The sequence below is a fragment of the Trachurus japonicus genome, chromosome 1 (assembly GCF_045865225.1).
Source record: "Trachurus japonicus isolate A0001 chromosome 1, Traja_1.0".
Taxonomy (NCBI): Eukaryota; Metazoa; Chordata; class Actinopteri; order Carangiformes; family Carangidae; genus Trachurus; species Trachurus japonicus.
The window spans coordinates 31,403,148-31,422,228 of NC_140907.1; the positions used below are offsets into that span (position 1 = coordinate 31,403,148).

General features: G+C 42.6%; 20 non-coding genes across 20 annotated transcripts; 13 read left to right on the plus strand and 7 right to left on the minus strand.

Moving 5' to 3' along the window:
* The first annotated feature begins 3,873 nt into the window (after positions 1 to 3,873).
* Positions 3,874 to 3,945, plus strand: trnac-gca (transfer RNA cysteine (anticodon GCA)). Its single transcript has one exon. It is a non-coding gene; the product is annotated as a tRNA-Cys (tRNA).
* Positions 3,946 to 7,158: 3,213 nt separating this feature from the next.
* trnac-gca (transfer RNA cysteine (anticodon GCA)) lies at positions 7,159 to 7,230 on the plus strand. The gene has a single exon. It is a non-coding gene; the product is annotated as a tRNA-Cys (tRNA).
* Positions 7,231 to 7,428: 198 nt separating this feature from the next.
* On the plus strand, positions 7,429 to 7,500 carry trnac-gca (transfer RNA cysteine (anticodon GCA)). Its single transcript has one exon. It is a non-coding gene; the product is annotated as a tRNA-Cys (tRNA).
* Positions 7,501 to 7,909: 409 nt separating this feature from the next.
* trnac-gca (transfer RNA cysteine (anticodon GCA)) lies at positions 7,910 to 7,981 on the plus strand. Its single transcript has one exon. It is a non-coding gene; the product is annotated as a tRNA-Cys (tRNA).
* Positions 7,982 to 8,233: 252 nt separating this feature from the next.
* On the plus strand, positions 8,234 to 8,305 carry trnac-gca (transfer RNA cysteine (anticodon GCA)). The gene has a single exon. It is a non-coding gene; the product is annotated as a tRNA-Cys (tRNA).
* Positions 8,306 to 9,429: 1,124 nt separating this feature from the next.
* trnac-gca (transfer RNA cysteine (anticodon GCA)) lies at positions 9,430 to 9,501 on the plus strand. The gene has a single exon. It is a non-coding gene; the product is annotated as a tRNA-Cys (tRNA).
* A 239-nt stretch (positions 9,502 to 9,740) lies between these two features.
* Positions 9,741 to 9,812, plus strand: trnac-gca (transfer RNA cysteine (anticodon GCA)). The gene has a single exon. It is a non-coding gene; the product is annotated as a tRNA-Cys (tRNA).
* Positions 9,813 to 10,502: 690 nt separating this feature from the next.
* On the plus strand, positions 10,503 to 10,574 carry trnac-gca (transfer RNA cysteine (anticodon GCA)). Its single transcript has one exon. It is a non-coding gene; the product is annotated as a tRNA-Cys (tRNA).
* Positions 10,575 to 10,825: 251 nt separating this feature from the next.
* Positions 10,826 to 10,897, plus strand: trnac-gca (transfer RNA cysteine (anticodon GCA)). The gene has a single exon. It is a non-coding gene; the product is annotated as a tRNA-Cys (tRNA).
* A 278-nt stretch (positions 10,898 to 11,175) lies between these two features.
* On the plus strand, positions 11,176 to 11,247 carry trnac-gca (transfer RNA cysteine (anticodon GCA)). Its single transcript has one exon. It is a non-coding gene; the product is annotated as a tRNA-Cys (tRNA).
* A 411-nt stretch (positions 11,248 to 11,658) lies between these two features.
* trnac-gca (transfer RNA cysteine (anticodon GCA)) lies at positions 11,659 to 11,730 on the plus strand. Its single transcript has one exon. It is a non-coding gene; the product is annotated as a tRNA-Cys (tRNA).
* Positions 11,731 to 14,584: 2,854 nt separating this feature from the next.
* trnac-gca (transfer RNA cysteine (anticodon GCA)) lies at positions 14,585 to 14,656 on the plus strand. The gene has a single exon. It is a non-coding gene; the product is annotated as a tRNA-Cys (tRNA).
* Positions 14,657 to 14,984: 328 nt separating this feature from the next.
* trnac-gca (transfer RNA cysteine (anticodon GCA)) lies at positions 14,985 to 15,056 on the plus strand. Its single transcript has one exon. It is a non-coding gene; the product is annotated as a tRNA-Cys (tRNA).
* Positions 15,057 to 15,263: 207 nt separating this feature from the next.
* Positions 15,264 to 15,335, minus strand: trnac-gca (transfer RNA cysteine (anticodon GCA)). The gene has a single exon. It is a non-coding gene; the product is annotated as a tRNA-Cys (tRNA).
* Positions 15,336 to 16,042: 707 nt separating this feature from the next.
* trnac-gca (transfer RNA cysteine (anticodon GCA)) lies at positions 16,043 to 16,114 on the minus strand. The gene has a single exon. It is a non-coding gene; the product is annotated as a tRNA-Cys (tRNA).
* A 636-nt stretch (positions 16,115 to 16,750) lies between these two features.
* trnac-gca (transfer RNA cysteine (anticodon GCA)) lies at positions 16,751 to 16,822 on the minus strand. The gene has a single exon. It is a non-coding gene; the product is annotated as a tRNA-Cys (tRNA).
* Positions 16,823 to 17,224: 402 nt separating this feature from the next.
* trnac-gca (transfer RNA cysteine (anticodon GCA)) lies at positions 17,225 to 17,296 on the minus strand. The gene has a single exon. It is a non-coding gene; the product is annotated as a tRNA-Cys (tRNA).
* Positions 17,297 to 18,000: 704 nt separating this feature from the next.
* trnac-gca (transfer RNA cysteine (anticodon GCA)) lies at positions 18,001 to 18,072 on the minus strand. The gene has a single exon. It is a non-coding gene; the product is annotated as a tRNA-Cys (tRNA).
* Positions 18,073 to 18,465: 393 nt separating this feature from the next.
* Positions 18,466 to 18,537, minus strand: trnac-gca (transfer RNA cysteine (anticodon GCA)). Its single transcript has one exon. It is a non-coding gene; the product is annotated as a tRNA-Cys (tRNA).
* Positions 18,538 to 18,947: 410 nt separating this feature from the next.
* On the minus strand, positions 18,948 to 19,019 carry trnac-gca (transfer RNA cysteine (anticodon GCA)). Its single transcript has one exon. It is a non-coding gene; the product is annotated as a tRNA-Cys (tRNA).
* Positions 19,020 to 19,081: the final 62 nt, after the last annotated feature.

Sequence of the window (19,081 nt, forward strand, 5' to 3'; positions counted from 1 at the left end):
TGGTCCTCAACTTTGCTTCAGGGGCCTCGTTCCTCTCTCTCCTCTTGAAGGCAGGGCTTACCACCTCCTTATTAGGAGCAAGGAGACTTGAGGGCCCATGGGTGCTCTTAAAGGGGAAGTTTGGAGCCAGGACACAAATTATAAATCCCTGTGTGCATTATAGCAACGTAAATGTTACGTAACGGATACAGTGTCTGCTACTTTCCCTTTCCCCCAGGGGAGAAATTAAGTGTTGTTTTCTCAAGTGATTATATCATTCAAGATCTAGAGACTATGTCATTATAAGTGATATTATGTGAATTAAAAAAACCGGGGCCGAGGGGCATCTACTCTTACCTCCTCATTGATAAATCTGGATCACGGCATCCACCACCTCCGTGCACAGGTGAAAAAGCATTAAGATGTTTAAGAGGAAGAAACATCAGAGACTCACCCACAGGTTGTGACTAAAAAGAGTGAACAGATTGGTTCCTTTGGTTTATGATGTATGACTGTTTGAATCTGCTCTTATGAGACATAATCTCAGTCATAGCGTTGACTAATGATTTCACTCATAGCTCCTACAGATATGTTGAGGTTAAAAACTGGATTTTCATTAAAATAAAACATATTTCTCTCTTTCTCTTCTTACATCATCAGATGATATTAATAGTTTAGTTTCACTGTGTAGTTAAATACATTGTTTACAGCGGATGGTTATTTTTAGTATTGGGGCCAACCATTTATTTACATGTGACTCAAGGATTTTAAAGATACGATGAGGTCACCGCAAACGAAAACAAAAACAGTTTTTATTGGATTATGATATTAAGAGCAATACTAAGAACTCTAAATGGATGTTGACTGTTTGTAACATCTAATGCAAAAAGGCAGAAAGTGCATTACATCATCAGCAAATTCAGCCTGGTCTGTGAAGTTATGAGTCAGAGCTGGGGCAAATGGTTTTTCCAGAAAACCTCTAAGCATTTGTCATAATCTTCTTGGATTATTGTGTGGATTGAAGGGGCGCGGGTTGGCAAACAGAACAAAACAAAGAGGACCAGAAGGTTTGGACTATCTCCACCGCTGCTTTTCAACAACACTTACACCGAACGGCCGTTTTACTGCGAGCTCCACCCGTCAAAGAGGAGAAAATCCTTTTGTATACTCAACACTCAAACCCGATCAGGTGTTCAAATCCAAAGACTTACCCAGAAATATGCTTTGAAAATCATTAAAGACGCCCCACAGGCGCTCTCTGAAGACATGTAACAACCTTGATGCTTCATTGAGAATTTCAGAATCTACAGTTTAAATGCAAATCAGGACAAGTTGATTCTTCTCATGTTTGTTTCACATCTGTGCTCAGAAGTCGTTTGGGAGTGCAAAGGGCATGACCGATGTTGGGAGCAAATTACGGTCATCACGCCATCAAGATATGAACACTTTGAAATACTTTAAGCGTTGATGGTATCGTTAGACTTTCCAGAAATGCTTTTGTGAGGCTCAATGGTTATTTTTTCTGTCACATTTCATTAGTATGACAGTATGACGATGAGTATTTCTAGAAAACTTGAGCAGCAGAATACCCGTGATGCAACTGAGACGTGTCTCCTTTTGGGCAGAGGTAGCGACGATAGGTGCTTTGCTGGAGGTTGCGATCGATATGTCCTGCTCTGTGGCTGGTAGAGAGATGTTTGGTTGTGTGGTGAACTTAGCAGATCGCTGACCAGAGGACAGATCTGTTCGCATTTCCACAGGAGACTGCGACTGTTTTCCAGGAAGCTCAGCGCTTCACTTCGGGGTCAGGGTTGGATGGATCGTCGTGGAAGTCAGAGGTCACGGTAGATTCTTCCTCCCTGCAGAGGGAAGACAGAGGAAGCAGGCATCCCTGTGTGGCTATTCCTGGACTACACACACACACATATATACACGCACGTAGTCATGTGTATATATACTGCTAAATGTTGACCTTTTACCTACGTGCGCGGCGAACATGGTGACTGAGCGACTGCGGGGACAGACTGCTTTCACACTGACAGGATGAAGTACGAGCCCTCATCTCTATAATGACCACAGCATGTACAGTGTGTGTGTGTGTATGTGTGTGTGACAACTTGAAAGCATATCAGGTTCACAGTGTTGCTTGCGTTCAGTCCTCAACATGGAATTCCCAGTATGTCAGAGAGGAAGGAGATGTACTGTGTATGTGTGTGTGTGTGTGTGTGTGTGTGTGTATTTGAGCAGGTGAAATAATGTAGAGCATATCCGCAGCTTGCACAGCTGTCTGTGACGCTGCAAGTCACAGGTGTGTGATATCATGGTCTCTATTTTTGTGTCATTGCAAAGCCAGCGGAGGAGGCAGCACGTCGATTTCATCAGGTGATTCATTCTCCTGCTGTGAAAAAAAAGTCACACAACTTAAAGAGAAACTAAGCAGGATTTCTCCCGTGGCTATGCTACATTTTTACCTTAATTAAAAAGCTCCGGAGTAATTGTGATAGTTAACTACATGACTTTTGACTTGTTACGACTGACAACGGAGGCTCTCTGCCTTCTGGTGTCTCACGGCTGAAAACCAACCTTGCAACATCAGTGTAGTTACTCGGTCGCCGCCCCATTGTCCCAGCTCTCGTCTCTGCACACAAACGCACTCCGTAACCCGTAATCTTTTAAATAAAACTACACAAACACACACGTTGTAACATCGTATATGTTATGTAACGTTATTCGGTCGCTTCATGTATTGATTTTTCGCCGGCTTCGTTGTAAACAAATGCACATGGGCGAGAGGAGCGTAACCAAAACAGCGGAATAGCAACCGGACTTGCATAGTTCCCCTTTAAACGCAACTGAACACATCACAGAGGTCAGTCCACATCCTCCATACATGTGACTGTGGAGCGTTATGTCAGCTTCATTCTTACCTTTATTTATTTTTTTATTTTTTTATTTTTTGAGTGGCTACATCCTGATAAATCTTACGCCTTCCTGCCCGCAGACTGCATTGTTGTCCAAAAACTTTACGAAGGGAAATTCCAGCAAGCTTGTAGTGCATTTCCATTAAGAAGACAGAAAACCATCCGATAAGCAAGGATTGACAAATACATGTGCACATTGTTTGGATCTGTTTGTACAAGTGTGTGTCTCTGTGAATTTGGCCCTCTGTGTGTGTGCTCAGACTGATTTACTGACTTAGTTAGTGTGTCAAGATGAAGAGCAGAGATAATGGTTTTAATGTGATCCAGAATCCAAACAATTTTCCACTGACTAGACAGCCAGTAGAGAAGTCATTAAAGCAATCAGACAGTCACGTTTAGTTAGAAAAGGAGTGGCTCATGTTGGATGAGTTAAAGTCGGAGCGTCTGAGTTTCTCAGGTCTTATTCACCGTTGTTGTCTCCTCTGTCCTCTCACTGCACCTCTTCCTCTTTTTAAGCCTCAGTGTGCGTGTGTGTGAGTGCGTTAATTAACTTCCTGTCCAATATCCTGATCTAATTAATACAGTGAATTTCTTTTCCTCCCGTCCTCCTGCCAACTTCCTGTGTCACTCTGCCGCAGCCTGTCGCAGGATGAGGCAAACAGCCGCTGCTCTCGCACCAGAGTTCAAACCCGGGTCACAGACTCAACGCTCAACGTCTACAACTCATTCTGTTGGTGTCTAGTCAGGCTGTTGTAGCAAAGATTATCTCTATAGGGTGATTTATGACTCAACACTACTAAGTTGTTAAAACAGTAATGTATAAAGGCAGACATACTGTTTGCTTTTCTTAAAAAAAAAGAAAAAAAAAAGAAAGAAAAAAAAAAGTGAGTCAGTATTTTGACATTTCAATACATCTTTAACCTAGTTCAGTCTTTGAGCTCTGATTTGCTTTCTAGCTCAGTTGTTTATGTGAGGGGGTATAGCTCAGTGGTAGAGCATTTGACTGCAGATCAAGAGGTCCCCGGTTCAAATCCGGGTGCCCCCTACAATGGGAAACCTTTACATTTAGGGTCAGGTGAGATGAATGAACTGAAGGTCCCTACAATACAAAGGCAACACGTTAAGGGCGCTTTCACACCTAATAGTCCGGACTTTTTTTTTTTTTTTGTTACATTGTTTCCATAAAGTTCAGTAAAGTTCGCTTTCACACTGCTATTTGACAGCGGACTAAAGGATCTACCGACGTCATGACGGATGAGTGTGCGTCTGACTTTACCGCATAGAAAGTGCTCAGAAAAAAATAAAATAAAATTAAAGCCGCAAGCGGCGATGGCGGGCCCTCGCTCGCCCATGCCACCGCGGGGCCTGAGGCACGCCGGGGCCGTGGCGTGGAGCAGAAAGGGAGAAATAACCAGGAAGGAGGCCAAAAATGCAATGTTTCGTTCATCCACCAGGGGGCAGTCACCGCATGTGGTCTGGTGCGTTCAGGGGCCGCCCCTCATCACTCATGTGAAGTTTGGAGTGAATCGGACAAAGCATGAGGGAGTTATGAGCAGTTAAAGGTTCGTCCACTAGGGGGCAGTAATGGGATGCGTGCAGGTGTGTTCAGGGTCAGTCCCTCATCACACATGTGAAGTTTCGTGGAAATCGGACAAATCATGAGGGAGTTATGAGCAGTTAAAAGTTTGTCCACTAGGGGGCAGTAATGGTATGCATGCAGGTGTGTTCAGGGTCAGTCCCTCATCACACATGTGAAGTTTCGTGGAAATCGGACAAAGCATGAGGGAGTTATGAGCAGTTAAAAGTTTGTCCACTAGGGGGCAGTAATGGTATGCGTGCAGGTGTGTTCAGGGTCAGTCCCTCATCACACATGTGAAGTTTCGTGGAAATCGGACAAAGCATGAGGGAGTTATGAGCAGTTAAAAGTTTGTCCACTAGGGGGCAGTAATGGGATGCGTGCAGGTGTGTTCAGGGTCAGTCCCTCATCACGTATGTGAAGTTTCGTGGAAATCGGACAATGTTGATGCAAAAAATGGCACTTCCGGTTTCCACTAGGGGGCCACATGAGCGACACCCCTATCAGATGGAAGAGGTCTCCACCCTGGACCTGTCTATCAATTTTCATGATGATACGAGTTCATTAAAGCCATCAAAAAGCCAAACGTATTTTCATGGCGAGGAATTGATGGTAGCCACGCCCCCACAGGGACGCCATTACTCGTAGCTTCACAGTCTTCATAATGTAGCTTCACCAACTGGTTCTGCATGTTTTAGAAGTGGAATGAAGTTGATCGGGTGAACTATGTATTTTTAATGAATTTTAGTTCACTTCCTGTTACCACCGGGGGGCGCTATGAGTTACGTGGGAAGTTAATATATTGGGACGTTCAGGGCGGAGCCATCGTCATGTCCAGCAAGTTTGAAGTTGATTGGATGAAGTATGTGGGCGTGAGAGCCAATCGTATTACATGGCGAGCACGCCAAAGTTAATTGAGCGCTGGCAGCCACGCCCTTTGACCTACGGACTCACGGCGCACAAGATAAGCTCAGCTAGGTCTGGAGATGTGGTGTACCTAATTTCAACTTGATCGGGCGAACGCTGTGGGAGGAGTTCGTTTTAGGCGGGAAAAATCAAAACCAAAATGGCCGACTTCCTGTTGGGTTGAGGTCATGAGGTCAAGAGGCTTTTTTGCATATCTGGGTATAATACATATGTGTACCAAATTTTATTGACATCGGACAAAGTGACCCGACTTCCCTATGGGGATTTTGAAAGTTTGTAGGGGGCGCTATTTCGGCATTTCGCGTCGACCATGTGCGACCACCCAAAAATATCGAATTTCGGATCCGGCCGGACGTCCGTGCAAAAGTAGAAGCATTTTCGCGTTGGGGAAAGGGGCGAAATTGGGGCATGAAGTCGGAGAAGAATAATAATAATAATAATAATAATAATAATAATAAACAGCGCGATTTCAAAAGGGCTTTCGCTGGGCGACTTGCAGTCGCCGCTCGGGCCCTAAATATGTGTAAAAAAAGAAAAATATAGCCTACTGCTGGAAAGCACACTGTGGTTTGTAATCGCGGTGCAGAAGAATTAGTTTAGAGCTGATGAAAGGAGAGAGAAAAAGAGGGTTGTGCCGCGCTCTCATTGATCAGAGTGGCAGCGATCAGCGATCAGCTGTTTTGTGTAGTGGAGGGGAACACACACACGCTATGCGCAAACACGCGATCCTCCTGTCAGATGCGGCTGCATCTCTCCAGGTCACTTGTGTGTGAGAGAAATAAAAGCTCTGACTTGCTGGGGTAGATGTTGTTTGGTGTCACCCGCTGATAAATATCCGTTTTTTTCAGACTCTTTTCGGCGGAAAAAAAAAATATTCGGGTCAATATATATAAAAAAAATAGGCTATATTTAAAAAAAATGCATGTATCGTTTGGGGATTTATATTAAACACTCTACTGTTTAATTCCGTGTAAACGTAGCCTACACTGACACACCCATCCCTCTGACCAAATCTGGATATAATATGATCTCCTCCTCTCCCCAAGTGTTGCCGCCGGTTGCCGTCTCGGTTGCCGCGGCTCCTCTTTCCTTTTTTTCTGTTTATTTACTTTTTTCGGCACGTGCGAATCTGACGTTATTTCCTGTATTTGGTCTGATAGTTCGAACCTTCCAAAAAAATGCTTTCACACTACGCAGCAGCGGACCTTGGTCCAGGATAGTCCGGACCGAGACTACCTCCTGAGGCTGGACCAAAGACTCGGTCTTTAGTCCGGACCGTGGTCCGGGGGAGCTTTCACACCTGTCAATTTGATCCGAACTATCTGGAAAGTCCGAAAGTCCGGACCAAACGAGGTAGGTGTGAAAGCCCCCTAAAGCACATGTGGACTAAAAACTACACGGGAACCTAAAATGTCCTACTAACGTGAACCATGTAGAAGCAACAAATGTCAGATCCACCTTATAATCACCACAGGAAAGGCATTTGGTGGGTTTTCGTTATATTTGGTATATATGTTCATGGCCTCAGATCTTCAGTACCTTCAGTGGTAACATATTTGACTGCAGATCAAGCCATACCAACATTAAATCTCGATATCCTGCTATTATAATGCAGTTTTATAATGGATTTGGGGTCAATAATGCTTTGTCAAACGTAGCTTTCCCTTGCCCTATTTGGGACTAACCATGTGACGGGGTACAGCATACTAGTTTTGATTCATACATAGCTGTTTTAAACTGCACCAGTTTGTTAGAGGGGGTATAGCTCAGTGGTAGAGCATTTGACTGCAGATCAAGAGGTCCCCAGTTCAAATCTGGGTGCCCCCTAGGAAATCTTTACATTTAAGGTCAGGTAAGATCAATGAATGAAAGGTCTTCACCCATCCAAAAATTCAGGCCCAAGTCCAACAAATACCTTCCCCCAAATGTTCTCAGGTCATCTAATGTACCCTCACTCTTGATAAAATGATAGCTTGCATACTAGTTTTGATTCATATAGCTGTTAAACTGCAGCTGGTTGGTATAGGGGGTATAGCTCAGTGGTAGAGCATTTGACTGCAGATCAAGAGGTCCCTAGTTCAAATCTGGGTGCCCCCTACAATGCAATGGCAACACTTTAAAGGACTTCACATTAAGACTAAAAAGCTTCACAGGAACCTAAAATGTTCTACTAACATATGTACTTCTGGGAATCCAACTTATTATGCAGAAGCAACAAATGACAGTCCACTTTATAATCACCAATGGAAAGACATTGGGTGGGGCTTTCTTATATTTGGTACAGATGTCCATGGCCTCAGACCCTTGGACCCTACCAACTCTCTCCTCAAAGTTTTACCATTTTGTTTGAGTGGAACTCAGTGGTACCATATTTGACTGCAGATCAAGCCATACCAACATTAAATGTTATTATCCTGCTATTATAGTGGAGTTTTATAATGGATTTGGGTTAAATTCTTTGTCAAAAGAAGCTTTCTGTTGCCTTAATTGGGACTGGTCCCTGTTAGGGGGTATAGCTCAGTGGTAGAGCATTTGACTGCAGATCAAGAGGTCCCCAGTTCAAATCTGGGTGCCCCCTTCAATAGGAAACCTTTATGTTTAAGGTTATTGAAGATATAGGAACAACAGGTCTTCACCCATCCATGACTTCAGGCTTAACCCAACAAATGTGCTCCCTCAAACTGAATCTAGGACATAGTATGTCATAGCTGACGCAGTTAACAAGTTAACGTTCTCAGGTCAGAGCTAACCCTCACTCTTGATAAAACGTTAGAAAGCATACTAGTTTTAATTCCTACATATAGCTGTTAAACTGCAATTGGTTTGTGTAGGGGGTATAGCTCAGTGGTAGAGCATTTGACTGCAGATCAAGAGGTCCCCAGTTCAAATCTGGGTGCCCCCTGCAATACAGTGGCAACACTTTAAATGACTAAAACTTCATGCACATTTGTACTGAAAAACTACATGGGAACTGAAAACGTTCTACTAACGTGTAATTCTGGGAACCAAACTGGACAATGTAGAAGCAACAAATGTCAGATGCACCTTATGATCAACAATGGAAAGGCATTTGGTGGATTTTCATTATATTTCGTACGGATGTTCATGGCCTCAGACGCTTTGGACCCCACAAACTTTCTACTAATCAGGCTGGCACAGCAGCCGCAGTGACAAGAGAAAAGAAAAGAAAAAACACTCAGATATTTTCTATATAAACATAAACATTCTTTGACACAGTCATTATGAAAAGATTTAACACAGTTATTCCACAACAAAATGATATGTGTCCTTACAGACATTAAATCTCAAAATCCTGCTTCTATAATGGAGATTTGGGGTTGCTTTTGCTTCATCAAAACCAGTAGCTTTCACTTGCCTCGATTAAGTTTAGGCTCCATGAGGGGGTATAGCTCAGTGGTAGAGCATTTAAAGTATATATTTTTTTTGGCTTTTCATGCCTTTATTCGATAGGACAGTTGAGAGTGTGACAGGAAATGGGAGGCAGAGATGGGGGGAATGACATGCAGGATAGGGCCGTCCGACGCGGGACTCGAACCGGGGCCGCCTGCAGTGAGGACTATAGCCTCAACACATGGGGCGGGTGCTCTACCAACTGAGCTAAACTCCGCCCCCAGTGGTAGAGCATTTGACTGCAGATCAAGAGGTCCCCAGTTCAACTCTGGGTGCCCCCTTGATTGCTATGACAAAACTTTAAAAGACATTAAGGGACATGTGGACTAAAACTATGTGGAAACCTAAAATGTGCTACTAATGTGCGTACATCCACCTTATAATCACCAATCGAAAGGCATTTGTTGGGTTTTCATTATATTTGGTACAGATGTTCATAGTCTCAGATCTTCAGTACCCTCAGTGGTACCATATTCGATAGCAGATCAAGCCATACTAACATTAAATCTCGATATCTGATATTACAGTATAATGGAGTTTTATAATTGATTTTGGGTCAATTATGCTTTGTCAAAAGCAGCTTTCCCTTGCCTTATTCGGAACTAGCTCATGTGAGGGGGTATAGCTCAGTGGTAGAGCATTTGACTGCAGATCAAGTGGTCCCCAGTTCAAATCTGGGTGCCCCCTAGGCAATCTTTACATTTAAGGTCAGGTAAGATGAATGAATGAACCTCACCCATCCAAAAAATCAGGCCCAAACCCAATAAATACCCTCCCCCAAACTGAATGTAGGGTTTGTGTCATAGCTGATGTAGTCAACAAGTTAACGTTCTCAGGTCAAGATCTAATGTATCCTCACTCTTAATGATAGCATGCATCCTAATTTTAATTCATACATAGCTGGTAAACTGCATCTGCTTGGTAGAGGGGGTATAGCTCAGTGGTAGAGCATTTGACTGCAGATCAAGAGGTCCCCAGTTCAAATCTGGGTGCCCCCTTCATTACAATGGCAAAACTTTAAATGACTTTAACTTCAAGAACATTTGGACTAAAAAGCTGTGCGGGAACCTAAAATGTGCTATTATCGTATACTTCTGGGAACCAAACTGGACAATGTAGAAGCAACAAATGTCAGGTCCACCTTATAATCAACCTACAGGTCCTTACAGACATAAAATCTCAAAATCCTGCTTTGGGGTTGCTTTGGCTGTATCAAAAAAAAAAAGCTCAAATAGCTCAGTGGTAGAGCATTTGACTGCAGATCAAGAGGTCCCCAGTTCAACTCTGGGTGCCCCCTTCATTGGGAAACCTTTACATTTAAGGTCAGGTAAAATATATGAACTGCAGGTCCTTACTCATTCAAAAATTCAGGATGAAACCAAATGTTCTCCCTTAAACTGAATCTAGGATCCATGTCATAGCTAAAGACAGACAAACAAACAAACAACCAAACTCTACTTCCAGACTGCACTGTTAACATAAACCTTAGCCACTGGTACCCTACAGAAGTCAAACATCTTCAACCTTATCCCAGGTGGGAAACCTAGACCTCATTTTGGCATAGCTGGTTGCTATTACTGTAACAAGTCAGTACTCTCAGGTAAAACCTGATTGACTCGCAGTGTAAATGTTAGACAGTGTACTAATTTTAAATTTACATAGGTCTTAACCTCCAGTTGTTCATGTGCGGGGGTATAGCTCAGTGGTAGAGCATTTGACTGCAGATCAAGAGGTCCCCAGTTCAAATCTGGGTGCCCCCTACAATAGGAAAACTTTAAGTTTAAAATCACGTAAAAGGTACAGGGCACAGGTCTTGACCAATTCATAAACCCCATAACTGGACTATTACATCAAAAGCTGGGACCTGCACCTAGGTGGGAGACCTATGGACCATATTGTAACAACTGTCAAAAGTCAATACCCTCAAATCAAACCTGACTAACTATTAAAATGTTAGTTAGCGCACTGATTTTGGTGTTAGATAGCGTTGAACCTGAGCTTGCTTCTGTGAGGGGGTATAGCTCAGTGGTAGAGCATTTGACTGCAGATCAAGAGGTCCCCAGTTCAAATCTGGGTGCCCCCTCTAGTTTAAGGTTTAGTCTTGAAACTCATAGTATCTAATCTCTGATTATTTAAGACCTGGAACCCTGCAGAAATCACACATCTCAGACCTTAACCCCAAGTTGGACATGTGTACCCTGTTGGCCCTATTGTCAAGTTTGCATCCTCAGGTCAACTCTGAATGCTCCTTAGTTTTGCTGAGATGATAGAGTACTAATTTTCATCTCTACAGACAGTAGAGTCAGCTGCTCACCAAGCTATAATTTGTGTTCCAGCTGTAATACTGACCATTTGATAAGAGGGGGTATAGCTCAGTGGTAGAGCATTTGACTGCAGATCAAGAGGTCCCCAGTTCAACTCTGGGTGCCCCCTACAATAGGAAACCTTTACATTTAAGGTCAGGTAAGATATATAAACTACAGGTCCTCACCCATCCAAAACTCCAGGCCAGAACCAAACAAATGTGCACCCTCAAACTACAAGCTACATCTGAACGGCCCACATGCACACACACTTCCCAGTCGCTACTGCGCAACTCTCAGCAGAGATTGGAAAGAGCTGCGTTTAGTTCAGCACCACAGTGTAAAAAAACACAGGCAATGGCGATACAAACTAATTATCAACTATTTTGTTTTTGATTTTTGTCGACTATATCGATTACTCATTGCACCCCTAAAATGAACGTTCTGAGGTCAGATCTAAGTTACCCTGACTCTCGCTAAAATGTGAGCAAGCGTACTAGTTTTAATACCTACATAGCTGTTATATCATATCAGTTGCAGAGGGGGTATAGCTCAGTGGTAGAGCATTTGACTGCAGATCAAGAGGTCCCCAGTTCAAATCTGGGTGCTCCCTGGGTCGCTATCTTGCAGTATATCATGGCATCTCCTGGCAGATCAAGCATGGGCAATCTGTTTCACTAAAGGAACAGATTGAGGAAAGGTTTGCCCATGTCTGTCATAGAGGAAAATATATACTGAGGTTTTATCTAGATTGGTGAGTAAATGGAAATAAATGCTAATGTTATAGCTATCAAACAATAGCTAATGTGAGACCTATATTTCAAAGTGAATAATCTCTATATTTGTTTTGGTATTGGCAATGGCAGTTTTGGTATTTGGCAATGGCAGTTTTTGTGCTGTTGATGCATTAAAAGACACACTGTTTTCTATGTTGTAATATTTCCACCAATAAGATGTTTGAAGGCTCAGAGAAAGGATTTCGGTACACACTGCAGTTGAACCTTTTGTATTCTTGTTGTGAATCTGAAACAGCATTTAGACAAAGACAAGACACTACACTGATGAAATTCTTTGACGATTACCAGCTGCAGACTGCAGACACCCCCGCCATTTCACTGTTTGGAGACACAAACACTGGACAGCCGGTGTCTGAGATACAGCTGGCCTTTACAGCGAAAGGGTAATAAATTCACGAGGGAAACGTAATTGCATGATGATATGAGTAGCCGGGTGAAGACAATTTGATCCTGCAGCTGTAGCCAGGGTGGAACTTCATCATCATCACCATCATCATATCAGCAAAGTGTGACTCTGACTGATTACTTTGAGGTGAGACATCAATAATTACTTATCTATTAATAATGTAACCCACCACAACGTTATGTAAGTGTAAGCTTGGTAAACATGGATCAAAGAAGTTTGACTTCAGCTATATCGCTCATAGGGATCTGATTAATCCCATATGGACTGATCAGAAGAGTGGTGAATTTTTGAACATGTGCATCAGCAAGTTCAGATTACATTTTGAAATGCAACAGTTAATGTAACCAAAATATTAGGTGCTCCACGGATAGGGACAATATGTACTACCCCCCAAAACAAACAAACAAACAAAAAAACCTCCAAGACAATCCCCTTTAAAACAATTTAAAAGCCTTGATTGTAACAGCATAGTTATGTGAGATGTTAAAAAGTAACTGCAAAGCATTTCAGCATAAAGACTTCATTAGTTTGATCATTGGATAAATAAGTTGTTCTGTACCCTGAGCAACACAATAGAATAATCAGACTAGACCCAATAATAGTTAAGTACAAGAAAGAAACATTGCCAAGCTTTGAGTATGAATTATATGTGGTGGTTTCCCTCCCAGCTCTTGATTTAGATTTCACAGGCTCATATTCCATTTTTGGGCGTCCATATTGTATTTGAGCTGGTGTTCATCAAATTAAATATGTGAGCCGGAAAAACATGGCCGCCCATTGGCATTGTTGTGGCTCTGTGAATCACCTCACAGTTTCTTTCTCAAAGAAAGCTTTGATGAGATGGAAAGCAAATGAGGGTGCACTGAGTCAAGCGGGAAGGCGTGAGGGAGGAAAAGGGGTGGGGGGACGGAGAGAGAGAGAGGGTGGGAGGGAGGGAAGGAGGAAGGGCAGAATCATGGTTGTATTGTTGTGTGTTTTCCCAACGTAAACAGAAGAGGAAGTGGAACAGAGCAGCTAAATATACAAACAGCACAATGAGGCAGCGAGCGTGGAGCAGCTGTGGAACATGGCTGTCACCAGGTTCAGGAGTGTGGAACAGTGACGACCACCTTTTATTTATACAGGAAGAGCTGAGTGAGTGAACACGCTGCCTCACCGATACACAACCCCCCCACCCCCCGCCCCACTCCCCCGCCAACCCATCCAGACAGTCAACACAGGTTCACGCTCAGTCACACCTCTGAGCCTCAGTCAGCTTTGCATGACTTAGCAAATTAACTACAAGACGCATAATGTACATAATTTATCCATCAAGTGTCCATTAATTTTTATTAATTTCAGTGACGAAACCAAAAAGAACTAATCACATTGAATTCATGTCAGACTCATGCATTTCATTTTGGGTTTTTTTGTTTAAAAAAAAAAACACACACACACAATTTAAATGCCAAATTCAGTTAATGTGTACTAAAACATTACATAATACAGGCACAAATATATATATATTTTCTGATATTTCACATAAAAACATAGATTTGTGTGTTTTCATACACTTGTTCCACAGTTGCACTGGACGTAATTCACCTCAGTGATGGATCCCATCAAGCACGTCCTGTAACTTAGAATAGCTGGAGATATGTGACATGACATAGCGCTGGTATGTTGTCTATGTCTGTGCGTGTGTGTGTGCATGGTTTCCCCCCTTGTCCAGGTCATGTGTTTGTGCTGGACCTTCTGGCCGCGGGGAAAAAACAGGAAGAATAGCAGCAGACGTTTTTTCCTTATTACCCTGGCAACAGCAGATGGAGTTGTTTTGACTTTATATGGACCTGTTGCATGACTTGATTAGTTATGAACACATGACGGCATGACTGGACAGCATCAGCTTGATCCGTATTGACTTATTTGTGCCATTTAAAGGACAAATTTTACCCACAGCACCTGACCACAGTGTGAGGACGGAGAGTTTCCAGCACAGGAGGCTGAGCGGTACAGGTTCATATCACCATCATCATCATCCTCCTTAACTGCTTTTTTAAATTTATTCTCCTGTACTCTTCCTCATCATCTCCTCCTCCTCTTCAACATCACAGCTTAAAACGTCCAGTGATGATATCTTGTTAAATATACAGCCCTTCCCTCTCTCCCTGCTCTTTATGAAAGCAAAACACTGCTGCTGTTTCTGAAACAAAATACAGCTGCTTTGTTCCCAAACTGCAACTCAGCAGGACAGTGAGTGGCCGCCAGTGGTCATGTCTTTGTCTGGGGGTATAGCTCAGTGGTAGAGCATTTGACTGCAGATCAAGAGGTCCCCAGTTCAAATCTGGGTGCCCCCTTCATTGGGAAAACTTTAACTTTAAGGTCTGGAAATACCTGAAACACACGTTTTGAATACAAAAACTTTCAAACTGGACTATTACCACCTGCACATTCAGAATTGATTACACAATAACCAGCTGCCAACAGCTGTTGCTTTCCCATAACAGACAAAACCAGAAACCTTTTACGATGGGCTATTTGGTTGGAGACTGGAGTTTCTTTCTATGTTCAGCATTATTATGACCGTACAGTATATTCACGTGTGTTTTATGAAACCAATAGGTTTTGGAGAGCTATGGGTGAAATTAAGCTTTTACATGCTTTGATTTGGTGTGTTATGCGTGAGGGGGTATAGCTCAGTGGTAGAGCATTTGACTGCAGATCAAGAGGTCCCCAGTTCAAATCTGGGTGCCCCTTTTATTACAATGGAAACACTCGTTTAGTCCCCGTAAAAGTTCAGCGAGATTATCCTTCAGGCGTTTCCTTCTATGAAGACATGTAAAGCTGTCCGGCAGTGGAAATGGCCCTGTTTGTTGAGCTTAGGCCTGAATTTTTTGGATGAGTTCGGACTTTTAGTTCACACATTTTACCTGACCTGACCTTAAATTTAAAGGTTCCTATTGCAGGGGGCACCCAGATTTGAACTGGGGACCTCTTGATCTGCAGTCAAATTCTCTACCACTGAGCTATACCCCCTCACACATACTACACCAGATCAAGGCTTGTGAAAGCTACATTTTTGATGAACAATAACAATGAAAATCTCCATTATAGGAGCAGGATATTGCAATTTAATGTCAGTATTGTTTGACCTTCAAGCAAATCGAGTTACACTAAAAGTAATAAATGGAAATGGTAAAACTACGACAACAGAGTCCATGGGGTCCAAAGGTCTGAATCCATGAACATCTGTACCAAATGTAATGAAGACACAACAAACGCCTTTTCATTGTTGATTCTGACATTTGTTGCTTGCTCAAACTTGAAAGTAACCTACTGGTTGCAGGAAGCACATTTGTAGGACATTTTAGGTTCCCATAAACCTCTGCCCCCTCTGTTTCCTCCTTGGTCCAATAGCTTTAATGTCACCCATAGCTATCCAAAACCTATTGGTTTCATAAAACACATGTGAATATACTGTACGGTCATAATGCTGAACATAGAAAGAAACTCCAGTCTCCAACCAAATAGGCCACCATGAAAGGCTTCTGGTTTTGTCTGTTATGGGAAAGCAACAGTTGTTGGCAGCTGCAGGTGGTAATACTCCAGTTTGAAAGTACACTTGTGTTTTTTGTTTTTTTTTGGACAAGTACACTTGTGGGTTTTGGGGGGATTTTTTTGGATAGGTCAAACCTGTGCCCTATACATTTTACCTGATTTTAAACTTAAAGGTTTCCTATTGTAGGGGGCACCCAGATTTGAATTGGGGACCTCTTGATCTGCAGTCAAATGCTCTACCACTGAGCTATACCCCCTCTTATCAGTTGAGCTAGATTAGAGCAACAACACAAATGAAAGCTGCTCCTTTCCAAAGAGGAACTGACAGAAACTGTCTGTCTAAATGAAAATTTCAGTAAAATGCTAGTAAAAGTATTGAGGAAGCAAACTTCACAATGAGTTTTGAAAATGTTACCAATGGGACTGTCTTTTTTCACCTGGTCTGAAATATATGAGTTTTGCAGAACGGTCTGGTTCTGAATGGGTGTTTCTAGTCCAAATCTTTGAATGTGTGACCTGTAATACAACACCAGACATTAAATTATAGGGGGCACCCAGATTTGAACTGGGGACCTCTTGATCTGCAGTCAAATGCTCTACTGAGCTATACCCCCTCACCAAAGCAAGCCCAGGTTCAGAGCTAGGTAACACAAAAGTCAATGTCCTGTGAATCAGATTTGACCTAAGAGTATTAGCATATTGCATCCAACTACGACAATTGTGACAATATGGTCTATTCTTCCACCTGACATTCATGTGTTCTGTGGGGATCCAATTCCCAGTATTTAAGGTAATAGTCCAGTCTGGAAGCTGAGTTATAGTGTTTTTGGATAGATCAATACCTGTGGTTCATACATTTTACCAGACCTTTAACTTAAAGGTTTCCCAATGAAGGGGGGCACCCAGAGTTGAACTGGGGACCTCTTGATCTGCAGTCAAATGCTCTACCACTGAGCTATACCCCCTCTGGTACTGGTACGATCCAACAGCTACGTAGGTATCAAAACTAGTACGCTAGCTCACATTTTAGCGAGAGTCAGGGTAACTTAGATCTGACCTCAGAACGTTCGTTTTAGGGGTGCAACGATTAATTGACGTAGTCGACAAAAATCAATAACAAAATAGTCAATAATTAGTTTGTATTGCTATAGCCCGTGTTTTTTACACTGTGGAGCTGAACTAAATGCAGCTCCTTCCCATCTCTGCTGGGAGTTGCGCAATAGCGACCAGGAAGTGTGTGGGCCGTTCAGATGTAGCTTGTAGTTTGAGGGACCACATTTGTTTGGTTCTGGCCTGGAGTTTTGGATGGGTGAGGACCTGTAGTTTACATATCTTACCTGACCTTAAATTTAAAGGTTTCCTATTGTAGGGGGCACCCAGATTTGAACTGGGGACCTCTTGATCTGCAGTCAAATGCTCTACCACTGAGCTATACCCCCTCTACCAAGCTGGTAAAGTTTAACAACTACATATGAATTAAAACTAGTATGTGGTCTAAAATTTCATCAAGAGTGATGGTAACTTGGATCTGACCTCAGAACATTAAAGCAGTACTAAAGAACTTTCAGTTTTGGTTGAGTTTGGCAGCGCCAGTGGCCCAAAGCGGTAGTGTTTTGCCTGAAGGAATACTCCATTTCCCATGAGCACTAGCGCGTAGCGCCGTAAACATCCTGATCTCCCGGTGCATGGAAACAGAAGACGTCCAAACTAAGGTTCTGTTGCCAGCGGATCATTTCACAGTAAACACACATACACAATCCGACGGAAAGGTGCAGCATTGCCTGCTCCCTCCTCGTCGTGACTCGCGAAAGTGAAAGTGAAACTTAAGTGAGAGCCGGGGTCCTACCATGCTCCTCAAAGCTGCTTAGTGCCAGTGAAGGCGATACAGACCCCCTCGGGCCATGACAGAGGTGTCATTCAACCTGTTGTAAGTCGATGTACCATCACAAAAGTTATGAAAATATTTTATGAAGGTTGAAAAGTTCCTTAGTGTTGGTTTAACTTGTTAACTGCAGTCAGCTATGACATAAATCCTAGATTCAGTTTGAGGGAGTACATTTGTTTGGTTTGGGCTTGAATACTTGGGTGAGGACCTGTAGTTCATACATATTACCTGACCTGAAATGTAAAGGTTTCCTATTGTAGGGGGCACCCAGAGTTGAACTGGGGACCTCTTGATCTGCAGTCAAATGCTCTACCACTGAGCTATACCCCCTCACATGGGCTAGTCTTGATTAAGGCAAGAGAAAGCCACTTTTTGATGAAGAAAAAGCAACCTAAATCTCCATTATAGAAGCGTGATATTGAGATTTACATGTCAGTATTACTTGATCTGCGGTCAAATATGGTACCACTGAGTTCTATTCAAACACACTAAATGGAAATGGTAAAACTATGACATCGGTACCAAATGTAATGAAAGTCCACCAAATGCCTTTCCATTTTATATTTTGTGTTGGATTTGGATCGTTGTTGCTTCTGCATGGTCACACTTGAAAGTAATTCATTGTAGTTTCGTTGAAGGAAGTATATTCGTCGGACTTTTTGGGTTCCCATTAAATTCTGTGGTCCAAATGTCCTCGAAGTTAAAGTCATGCCATTGTAATGAAGAGGGCACCCAGATTTGAACTGGAGACCTCTTGATCTGCAGTCAAATGCTCTACCACTGAGCTATACCCCCTTACATGGGCTAGTCCCGATTAAGGCAAGGGAAGCTTTTTTGACAAAGAATTATTAACCCAAAATCCATTATAAAACTCCATTATAATAGCAGGATATCAAGATTTAATGTTGGTATGGCTTGATCTGCTATCAAATATGTTACCACTGGGTTCCACTCGAACACACTCAAAGGAAATGATAGGCTATGATGACAGAGGTTGTGGGGTCCAAAGGTCTGAGGCCATGAACATCTGTACCAAATGTAATATACACTCACAACATGACTTTGAATGTTAGATGTATTTGACATTTGTTGCTTATCATGGTCAAACCCAAGAGTAACTCATGGTGGTTTGGTTCCAGTGAGTTAATTTGTGGGTCCAAATGTCCTTGAAGTTAAAATCATTTAAAGTTTTGCCCTTTTATTGAAGGGGGCACCCAGATTTGAACTGGGGACCTCTTGATCTGCAGTCAAATGCTCTACCACTGAGCTATACCCCCTCGCATGGACCAGTCCTGATTAAGGCAAGAGAAAGCTACTTTTTTGATGAAGAAAAAGCAAC